The sequence below is a fragment of the Trematomus bernacchii genome, unplaced genomic scaffold (assembly GCF_902827165.1).
Source record: "Trematomus bernacchii unplaced genomic scaffold, fTreBer1.1, whole genome shotgun sequence".
NCBI classification, from domain to species: Eukaryota; Metazoa; Chordata; class Actinopteri; order Perciformes; family Nototheniidae; genus Trematomus; species Trematomus bernacchii.
The window spans coordinates 707,003-718,631 of NW_022987419.1; the positions used below are offsets into that span (position 1 = coordinate 707,003).

The 11,629-nt window shown below is 37.1% G+C and overlaps 1 long non-coding RNA gene across 2 annotated transcripts; it reads right to left on the reverse strand.

Moving 5' to 3' along the window:
• Nucleotides 1–2,935: 2,935 nt before the first annotated feature.
• LOC117490287 lies at nucleotides 2,936–11,629 on the reverse strand. Of its 2 annotated transcripts, none has more exons than XR_004556668.1 (3): nucleotides 11,455–11,629; nucleotides 3,625–3,687; nucleotides 2,936–3,130 (listed from the first exon to the last, which is right to left on the reverse strand). It is a non-coding gene; the product is annotated as an uncharacterized LOC117490287 (long non-coding RNA). The 2 variants fall into 2 exon arrangements; XR_004556669.1 differs by lacking the exon at nucleotides 11,455–11,629 and adding an exon at nucleotides 3,778–3,796.

The following is an 11,629-nucleotide window of genomic DNA, read 5'->3' on the forward strand; positions in this document are numbered from 1 at the left end:
GTACCTTGCAAATGCCTCTAGAAGCACTGCAGAGAAGAAGTAGAGAAGTAGAAGTACAGAAAAACGTAACTCTGGATTTGTTTTAATGTTTTAGGTGCAATAAACGACACAGCAGCTTTTTGGCATGATACAACTATTATTTGCCCGACCGGACAAAAAGACGTGGTGCAGGCACGAAACATACTACCAATAGAAATACATTGCATTTAAAATCGTTCTGTGTGACACGAAAACATTTTGAAAATCGTGTTGGTGAACATGAATCAATAGATTAAATTAATTTCATGACTATAACACGAAATGCCGTGAGACTGGGTTGTAAATTGTGTATTATAGAATGATCACACCGGTGACAGTACTATTCAAAGGGTTCACGAAATATGACTACTACTCTTACTGTTTAACATTTTGGGTTACTTAATGTTACTTCATGTTAAGGCTAATAAAAATGACAAGGCTGTAATGCTAACTAACGTGCTAGCTACTAGCTAGCTTGATCCAGACACTCCTGGTCCTTTCATCAGACGGGAAGCGAAAGAACGAGCAAGACCCATTGCTGGTATAATAACAACCTGGTACTAAGCACACAGGCATCTTGTTAAAGTTATCTTATCTTAGCCAGCGCCATATAGATAGATTATATCTATATGGCGCTGATCTTAGCTATCTCTTAGTGAGGAAAACAATTGTGACATCACTTACGCGACTCACTCTGGGATTTGTAGTCTTTCTAGTTGCATATTTTTCACAGTCTTATATTTCAACAGTTTTATGACAAACTGTGACTTTTTTGACATGGAAATTATTTTTTAAGATTGACAAACATCATATGTGTAATTCATGGCACAATTCAAACGGGATCGAAAGATACGTTTTCTCTCTCCATTGACTTCAATACATTATTTTTACGAAATAAGGTCCCATGGGTCGGAAGTAGATGGGCGTGACTTCGCCACTCTATATGGTCGTTTTTTGTAGGAGGACAGGCTGGTTTCTATAGGTGTTACAGCAGTAACATCAACATTGTGTTTGATGGCAAGTGATCTGTCGCCATGGCAAAGGCATTAGATGACATCCAATTATACGCCTAGATCTGCTGAGGGCTGCATCGTTTCAAACATGTTGACACGCCGTTTGGAGCAAAGGCAGAAGGTTTATTTAAATGTTTGCTGATCACAGTTCAAGTTTACTCCGGTAAAGCCTTGAACCCAGTGAAATGAACATTGCTGTAATCACAGTATGATCAGACAACAAACTAATGATGCAATTGGCTGTTTCACAGTCCAAAGTATGGGCTACAGGAAAAAGGGCAAAAATATAGGACATAATGCACTTACACTGAGGATCAAGTATACTGTACAATGTCCATTTTTACACAATTAATACTCATTAAATGTCTTTGGTAAAGAGTCTAGCCTTTTCAGTCAGCATTACAGTTATTTAGGCCTGCATATTAATCTAATAGGCATCACAGTTGCAATAGGAGCCTGTGCGATTATATAACCAAAAGGCTATGATTTAGTTGAAAATAAAAAACTGTGTGTGTGAATGTGACAGCGTATTCACTGTTTGTGCATTCTGATCAATATGTACCCACATGATGCATAGCCGACTCATCAGTCTGTGTTTGTTATGCTGCGTTTGGTCACCTTACTGTGCAGAGAAGAGCGGGAGACTTGTGGAAATGGATGCTAACGCTAATCAGAAGGACACTGAACTGTTGGCCAAATAAAACATGACCTCTGTTGTGTAATGATACTTTGGCTTTAAGCTCGACTACAATAAGACCAAACTTTGAAAAACAAATGTTGCTACAGTACGCAGCAACACAACACATTTGTACCAGCCCCTGAAACAGTGAAAAGTAAGAAGAATGCGTTACAACTAAAGTTCAGATTTATAAAGATAGAGTAATATCACTGTCGTAATGGCAGGCGCTGCACTACATGACAGGTCTTTACGGAGGTATAGGGAAAAGATTGGCTCATGGGACCTGTGTGAGGAGCGTCTGTCGCAATCACAACACACAACAACACTAACATTGTTAAAGTGGTAAAGTTAAATCACTAGATGATCCAGTTTTTTGGTCATTTAAATTACATTTCCATTTTTAAATTGAAAAGACGTTATACATTGTTGTCATACATCGTTATATTTTATACTTTATTTATATCAGACAAACTTTTCTCCCACATAAACCATGCCTTTTCCAAAGTAATGTATCACACATTAGGAAACAGTGGTGATATTCATTGTACTGTTGAGAAATCTGCCCAAAGTAGTTAGCATAAATGCCATTAGTTTGAAAGAGGATATCTTTGTTGTTATTCATTTAATTTTCTTAACTATTATTTATTATTTGATTGTTATTTTGAAAACAGTGCTTTACAAATGTTCCAGTTTTTGAACTTATGTTACTTTAGTTTTTTATGAATCACTTGAGAAATAAACCTTTTAAAATGATCAGTAGTCTGTGCTTTTTCCTTTCGATAGCTAAGCAAGTATACCCATGAAAGCATTTTTATTATAATATTGCAGTCCCAAATCGCAATGTTGTCCACAATAATCCCAATATAACTTTTACGTGCAGCCTTTCTGTTTTTGTAATTATTTTACACCTTGATGCATGAAAAACAAAAAGACAATCGTAAGCTTTTAAATGTATTTTATTTTATTGAGAATAAAGTACATTGATTAGTTAGTTGTCAAGGTGCACAATGTCTCCGCCGTAGTGCACTGGGAAGCCTCCTGCACATCTGATCGCAATGTACCTGGTGCTCCTTCGACCTTGGTACTGACAGCGGGGTCTATGGGCCCCTTGGTTCTTCAGTGTGCAGACGACAATGTCGAAGGGTTGGAGGCTTTTGGTCAAACTGTCACGATATGGCACTCCTGCAAGCCGACATACTGCCCTGACTTGGTCGTTGTTTGCTAGTATGAAGGTATTGGTGTCTTTACACAAGTTACTGCCAGTTTCGGTGATCTGTCTCTCCCCTATCACCTGGTCACACCTGTTTACAGACATTCCCCCGTTGATGTGCTGATTTATAAACTTTCTGTAAGGCTCATTCTGAGAGCTCACTGTAGCAGAAAGCAACAGCAAACAAGCAAATGAGATCCTCATGATTCCCTGGTGAAGAGAAAGAGGGAAAAACTTTTGTTAGAGAATGAATGGCAGCATAAATTAGTACTTATTATAATTAATATTTCCCATGAGCAATAACATGTTATGAGACGTGGTGTTGTAGCATCACCACTGTTATAAAATTATACTTGTTTCAAGTACTCAACACAATGAAATCAATGGACTCATTTAATTATATTAAAATGCATTTTATGGTTGTTTTTCTTTTTATATTGTCCTATTTTGCAGAACTAAAATATATATATATTTGTTGGACATATTGTTTGTTGAGATTAAAGGTGTTTTAAGAAATCCAAATACATATTTAATGAGTATTGCTAAAAATACTTTTTTTGTATTTATCTTTTAAGTGTTACAGACCTGCAGAGAAATCGGGTAAGATAACATTGAACACAGTCATGAGGAACATAACAAAAATCACTGTTAAACTCTTACCAACTGCTGCATTATAAAAGGGAGAGTAATAAGAAAATACAAACCTTTTAAGTTTGATGTGGAATGGTAACTGTTTTTTCCACCTTCCTTTTGTATAGTCCTTGCAGCTGAAAAGGTAGACATAAATGAAAAAAGGTTTTTGGTCAAGTTTGTCTTAAACATATTGTATACTAATGTTTCATAAAAGGCATATTTACCTGAATCACAAACACAGTGAAAGTGAAGTCTCTGCAAACTGCTGAATCATTTATAGGAGTTGTTTTGGACTTTGATTTCTTGGCCCAACTTCGCATTGGGGAGAAAACTCCCAAATCATCACGTTGGCCAAAGGTAAACAAAGTATTTACTGTTTGACAACATTATGCAATATAGCATTAGTCACCACACGTCCTCTGAAGTTTGACTAACTCTTTCAAACCTGCACACATGCTTCTGAAATATGAATCATTTTTGACATTTCAAGTCTTTTAAGCAAACGATTCACAAACAGTAGTGCCTCGAACAATGTCATCAATAACAATGACACAATATGAAAAGTGAAGTATTGTGTTTTTCCATTAAGTATGTTTCGCTTTACAAACAAAATAGAGAATATTGTTTACACAGTTAAAAGTGCTTTTACATTCAAATTAAACATAAGGGTTTGATAATAGATCTGACAGGTGTATAGGACAGATGTCTTTCTTCCCTTTGAAGTCGATGCTTAAGATAATTCATATGCATCATGCTGGACCTGCAAGTTAGAGATGCTGATAGTCATAAACCACATGACTCACAATAACATGATGAGAACTAAATAACATTTTGCACGAGTCACCTCCAACGTCCTGTGGAGCTGCATGTGGTTTTGCTTGTTTCCCAGCCCACTCACACATCACTTCTCAACAGTGATGCGTACATGAAGAATTGACACAATATTAAATTATAAAAAATCTTATGATGCACAAAAATATGGGACATAACTACTTTTGTATGAATTAAGATATTTGCTATATTTGATATAAACTTAACACAAAAAGTAAGGAAATCTGTGTTTGGTAGATGATTTATTTGCAGTAACAATGCTTCTTGTCAATACATGTATACCGTTGGAAAACCTGTTTATTTACCTTTCAAATGGTGCCACATTTGTGAGGAACATGCATCTGTGGGATGAGCAGCAGAGCTGAGTATGTGGGTTGCGCCCATGACAAATGTGACAAATCTCTGCTGCCAATGCCATAATAAAAAACGTTGCACGTTCAGTTGATTAAAGCATCACAACACTTGTGCTACCTTCTGCTACAAAGGATAGAAAATAGACTCGTGTCTCTTGACACAGCTCAGCTTCCATCTTTTGGTATCACCAGTTGGTTTAGTAGATTGACAAATAAATGAGGAAGTCCCCAGTGGAAACTATAACCAAATATCTGTTCTAAGATCATCTTAAACAACCCTACGCAGCCATATCTGGAATCTATTCTTATTCTATTATAAAAAAATGTTAGTAGCATCTTCATCTGTAACTGTGCAGAAGTACTGGGTTTTAACTTGTTAGAAGTAAAGGCCTCTGGTCATGCAACAAAACCCAAATAGGTTTTTCAAACCTTTTTTTCTTTTTTTTTTTAAAGCTTAACATGTTAGCTCAATGTATGTTCACCTTTTACTTGACATTAAAACACAAAGGTATTTAAAACACTTTACATTTGCAAGCTAAAGTTAAACAGACGTCAAACAAATGTTGTTCAGTTAACCTGTTACAACTAAAGGACCAAAAAGCATGTTCTACCTTCAGGGCATTAACAACAGGCACCTCCATTGTACTTCCATCATACCAAAGGCCGCTTTATTTAGCAGGGGCTTCAGCAGAGTGCTGTTGGCTGTCGGCTCTGCACCTTCCCATGCAGTGGCTCCTGATGGAAGGTCAAGATGGCTGTTCAATGCAAGGATAGCCACCGTCCCACATGAAATGAGAAAAGAGAAGGTAACAAAAAAAAAGAGAGTACAGAGCCATATACTATTCCAATACAAATACAATTGGAATGTTTATTAAAAGTATTATTTCTATCCATCAAAAGTGACTTATTCTTAGATTTACAATTCTTACAACTTATATTTTAATTAGGGCTGTCAGTCGATTAAAATATTTAATCGCGATTAATCGCATGATTGTCCATAGTTAATCGCGATTAATCGCAAATTAATCGCACATTTTTTATCTGTTCTAAATGTACCTTAGAGGGATATTTTTCAAGTTTTTAATACTCTTATCAACATATGAGTGGACAAATATGCTTTATATGTTTGTTTATTATCATTTGAACAATGACAAATATTCTCATGAATATTAAACACAACAACCTCTGAACATTACAAATATTCGCCTCAATTCAACCTGGAACCTCTCTCATACAATAATACTGTGTGTGTGTGTGTGTGTGTGTGTGTGTGTGTGTGTGTGTGTGTGTGTGTGTGTGTGTGTGTGTGTGTGTGTGTGTGTGTGTGTGTGTGTGTGCCGCTCAAGGCATATATGCTCGAACGTGTGCTGCCTGGACGCTGCAATCATGTCGCGCGTACTATCCGTGCTGAGTGAGCTGACTTTTCGTACAATGTCCCACTGTCTGGCTGCCTGCATAAAGTCAAGTGCTCGGCGCAGTTGTCGGCGAAATGTCCTTGAAACAGCTCCTTATATCCATTAGCGCAGCTAGCTAGCACCAGATGCTAACAACAACAACACGTAAGGTGTGCCTCGCTTGCGCGAGTCGCGCCACACATACACACTCCCTCCCGGTCCTCCCGATGGCCAGTCCGGGCCTGCCGGTGAGCGTGGAAGTGTGGTCTGCCACAAGCGGGCAGCAGGAGCGGGGCTGTCAGCATCAGCTTGTAGATGGTATTTTAAAACTCGATGCGCTCTGAAACTACGGGGCGGCGAGGACAAAAAATACACATGCGTTAATCGCGTTAAAATAATTAGTGGCGTTAATTTTTTTTTGCGTTAACGCGTTATTAACGCGTTAACTTGACAGCCCTAATTTTAATAGAAAACAATGAATGAACCCAAACCTTACAACAAAGTAAATGACTCCAATCTAAAATTGCTATTTCTTTAACTTTTCTAACTACAAATATCATGCATTTTGTTTGAAATACAGTTCATGTTTTTTGTATGTTTGTTTTAGCTTAAATGAGCACTTTTCACAAGCCCATTCAAAGCTAATCTTTTGTCCAAAAAAATATTCCAATAAAATCAGATTTCTGGCACACTTTACATTCATGGTGCACTTTCTTATTTAGGGAAGACAAAAAGAATACAACTAGTAATTTGGCTGGTCTTCATAAGCTTTACTCCAGGTGTAACTGCCAGCTGAATAGTCAAACTTATATACCGAAGATGCGTTTGTACCTTTCAATCAGAACCAGACAAATGAAAATACACAATACAAGTACCAATGCTGTATATTAAATAACAAATAGCTAAGTGAGTGGGAACAATTATACAAAACCCTACACAATTGGGCACAGATGAATGGGACGAGCTTACTGTTGAGGTAGTCCTGGGTCCAAATGGCATCTTGACAAATATATGACACCCGTCACCCACATACCTCTCAAAAGACGGGGCTTTGGCCAGCTGCTGGAAGAATTGCTCCTTCTCCTTCAGTTCTGGGGCAGCGGGAAGTTTAACTACTTAACCGAACGCCTCTGCAGACCGGTCTGCAGACTGTGTCTCTGGGATCTTGAACTGCCCGGGACACCACACTGTATGATAAACTGTGTTCTAGCCAGTACAGTGTATTAGCATTATGTAGTGTCCAAAGGCCTGTCTCCTACCAGTGTGCAGGAGGTAGTGTTTATCATGTAAATGCAGCATAGGAACAATACAGTTGAGGCAAATGGATGCTTGTAGATTTTTAGCTGTTGAAGGGCACATGGTTGATACCCTCAAAACAGATAACTTTGCACAACATTCTTTTCTATTTTTATGACAAACATGTTGTATGTCTGATATTCTAAATAAATAATTATTATGTTTTGATAATTAATTGTTCATGCCAAAATGGGAGAATATTTTCCCCCACGTGGGAATGTTCTTTTCAGTTTTTATACCATATTTAACTGAATATCCTTGGGTGTTGGACTGATAAGACATTTAAAGTCATCCCCTTTGGCTTTTGAAAGACTGGGACAGACATTTTTCACTCTTTTAATAAAGTAATGAACTTTTAGATATACTTATGTTCACATAAAAAAGAAAACAATGCAAATATCATAAATATGACATCACACATTTTCATAGCTATTCGGTCACATCAAACATTATCAGTGCACCTTTTTTTTTTATCAATATGCATAAGAAAAAGAAAGCACTACAGCAGACTGCAGAGCGCCAAAACAGGAAGGAATACATCATCTCAAACATGCAGCGGCAGGCCTAAACCCACTTATTCATAAATAACCACACAAACAGCAAGTGCACTCTGAACTCCTGTAGCATCAACAACAACAACACAGCAAAGAGTTTTATCAACAAAAACAGCAAAAATAAATACTGACCCATCAGGGAAAAAAGGGCAGATAAGAGAAAACATGTGTATATATAAAAACTCACCTTATCTGCCGTTATCAGGCTGTAGAGGTTATTTATGAGTTTCAGTTAAAAAGAAAGAAAACTGAAACTCTGTTGCTCATCCAGGTAGAACGTGCTGCTGGGAACACATTGTGAAACCCAGATAATGAGGTATGAGGTATAATTCTTTTTTTATGCATCATGACAAATAGTTATATTTTTGTGTTGTGAGCTGAAGGTCAAACAAAGTCAAAGTCCAACCTGAAATTGTATAGATAGTGTTTGAAACATTGTCAATTTGAATGTGTTGTTTGGAGTAAGAACTGGTCCCCACATAAACTTTTTGAGGCCAAAAGCAAAGAGGACTAAATGTATAAAAAGAAACACTCATGGCAAACCTACAAATCTGCAGTTTAATTCCTACAGGGTCCGATGTGATGATCTTCATGTTAAAGACTTACTTCTGATTAAAGCAACTTCTTTTGCTTCATTTTCTAATTTTGTGTTTCTCACGATCCCAATATAGCTCTGTATGTACCACTTGTATTTCCAATTCTGACTCAACTTGGATATCAGTATATCTCTGTCTCTCTTCACTCTGCTGCCATCTTCTGGTACAGGTGCAAGACTGCTTTGCTCCAACATTTTTAGCAAGTTGCATACTGTATGGTTTCACTGAGGAGGCCGACCTATTCAGACTTGTACGGGCTATATCGTTATCAAACCTGTTACGTTTGGAGCAAAGGCAGAACGTTTATCTAAATGTTTGCTGATCACAGTTCAAGTTTATTCCGGTAAAGCCTTGAACCCAGTGAAATGAACATTGCTGTAATCACAGTATGATCAGACAACAAACTAATGATGCAATTGGCTGTTTCACAGTTCAAAGTATGGGCTACAGGAAAAAGGGCCAACATATAGGACATATGCACTTACACAGAGGATCAAGTATACTGTACAATGTCCATTTTGACACAATTAATACTCATTAAATGTCTTTGGTAAAGAGTCTAGCCTTTTCAGTTAGCATTACAGTTATTTAGGGCTGCATATTAATCTAATAGCCTAGGCATCACAGTTGCAATAGGAGCCTGTGCGATTATATAACCAAAAGGCTATGATTTAGTTGAAAATAAAAAACTGTGTGTGTGAATGTGACAGCGTATTCACTGTTTGTGCAATCTGATCAATATGTACCCACATGATGCATAGCCGACTCATCAGTCTGTGTTTTTCATGCTGCGTTTGGTCACCTTACTGTGCAGAGAAGAGCGGGAGACTTGTGGAAATGGATGCTAACGCTAATCAGAAGGACACTGAACTGTTGGCCAAATAAAACACGACCTCTGTTGTGTAATGATAGTTTGGCTTTAAGCTCGGCTAGACCAAACTTTGAAAAACAAATGTTGCTACAGTACGCAGCAACACAACACATTTGTACCAGCCCCTGAAACAGTGAAAAGTAAGAAGAATGCGTTACAACTAAAGTTCAGATTTATAAAGATAGAGTAATATCACTGTCGTAATGGCAGGCGCTGCACTACATGACAGGTCTTTACGGAGGTATAGGGAAAAGATTGGCTCATGGGACCTGTGTGAGGAGCGTCTGTCGCAATCACAACACACAACAACACTAACATTGTTAAAGTGGTAAAGTTAAATCACTAGATGATCCAGTTTTTTGGTCATTTAAATTACCTTTCCATTTTTAAATTGAAAAGACGTTATACATTGTTGTCATACATCGTTATATTTTATACTTTATTTATATCAGACAAACTTTTCTCCCACATAAACCATGCCTTTTCCAAAGTAATGTATCACACATTAGGAAACAGTGGTGATAATCATTGTTCTACTGTTGAGAAATCTGCCCAAAGTAGTTAGCATAAATGCCATTAGTTTGATAGAGGATATATTTGTTGTTATTCATTTAATTTTCTTAACTATTATTTATTATTTGATTGTTATTTTGAAAACAGTGCTTTACAAATGTTCCAGTTTTTGAACTAATGTTACTTTAGTTTTTTATGAATGACTCGAGAAATAAACCTTTTAAAATGATCAGTAGTCTGTGCTTTTTCCTTTCGATAACCAAGCAAGTATACCCATGAAAGTATTTTTATTATAATATTGCAGTCCCAAATTGCAATGTTGTCCACAATAATCCCAATATAACTTTTACGTGCAGCCTTTCTGTTTTTGTAATTATTTTACACCTTGATGCATGAAAAACCAAAAGACAATCGTAAGCTTTTAAATGTATTTTATTTTATTGAGAATAAAGTACATTGATTAGTTACTTGTCAAGGTGCACAATGTCTCCGCCGTAGTGCACTGGGAAGCCTCCTGCACAGCTGATCGCAATGTACCTGGTGCTCTTTTGACCTTGGTACTTACAGTGGGGTTTACGGGCCCCTTTGTTCTTCAGTGTGCAGACGACAATGACGAAGGGTTTGAGGCTTTTGGTCAAACGGTCACCATATGGCTCTCCTGCAAGCCGACATACTGCCCTGACTTGGTCGTTTTTTGCTAATATGAAGGTATTGGTGTCTTTACACAAGTTACTGTCAGTTTCGGTGATCTCTCTACTCCCTATCACCTGGTCACACCTGTTTTTATCCATTCCCCCGTTGATGTGCTGATTTATAAACTTTGTGTAAGACTCATTCTGAGAGCTCACTGTAGCAGAAAGCAACAGCAAACAAGCAAATGAGATCCTCATGATTCCCTGGTGAAGAGAAAGAGGGAAAAACTTTTGTTAAGAAATTACATGTTATGAGACGTGGTGTTGTAGCATCACCACTGTTATAAAATTATACTTGTTTCAAGTACTCAACACGATGAAATCAATGGACTCATTTAATTATATTAAAATGCATTTTATGGTTGTTTTTCTTTTTATATTGTCATATTTTGCAGAACTAAAATATATATATATTTGTTGGACATATTGTTTGTTGAGATTAAAGGTGTCTGAAGAAATCCAAATAAATATTGAATGAGTATTGCTAAAAATCCTTTTTTTGTATTTAGCTTTTAAGTGTTACAGACCTGCAGAGAAATCGGGTAAGATCACATCCAACACAGTCATGAGGAACAACACAAAAATCACTGTTAAACTCTTACCGACTGCTGCATTATAAAAGGGAGAGTGATAAGAAAATACAAACCTTTTAAGTTTGATGTGGAATGGTAACTGTTTTTCCACCTTCCTTTTGTATAGTCCTTGCAGCTGAAAAGGTAGACATAAATGAAAACACGTTTTTGGTCATCAAGTTTGTCATAAACATATTGTATACTAATGTTTCATAAAAGGCATATTTACCTGAATCACAAACACAGTGACAGTGAAGTTTGTCTTGTTTCAGAATTTCTCTGCGAAGCAAGGATTTGGACCAGGCAATAAAGTTATAATAAAGCTGATTTATTCCAGTTTTGATAAGGAATACAGCTAAGGTCTCCGGAAACCAGTGATCCACAGACTGCAAGCAGTTTACTGT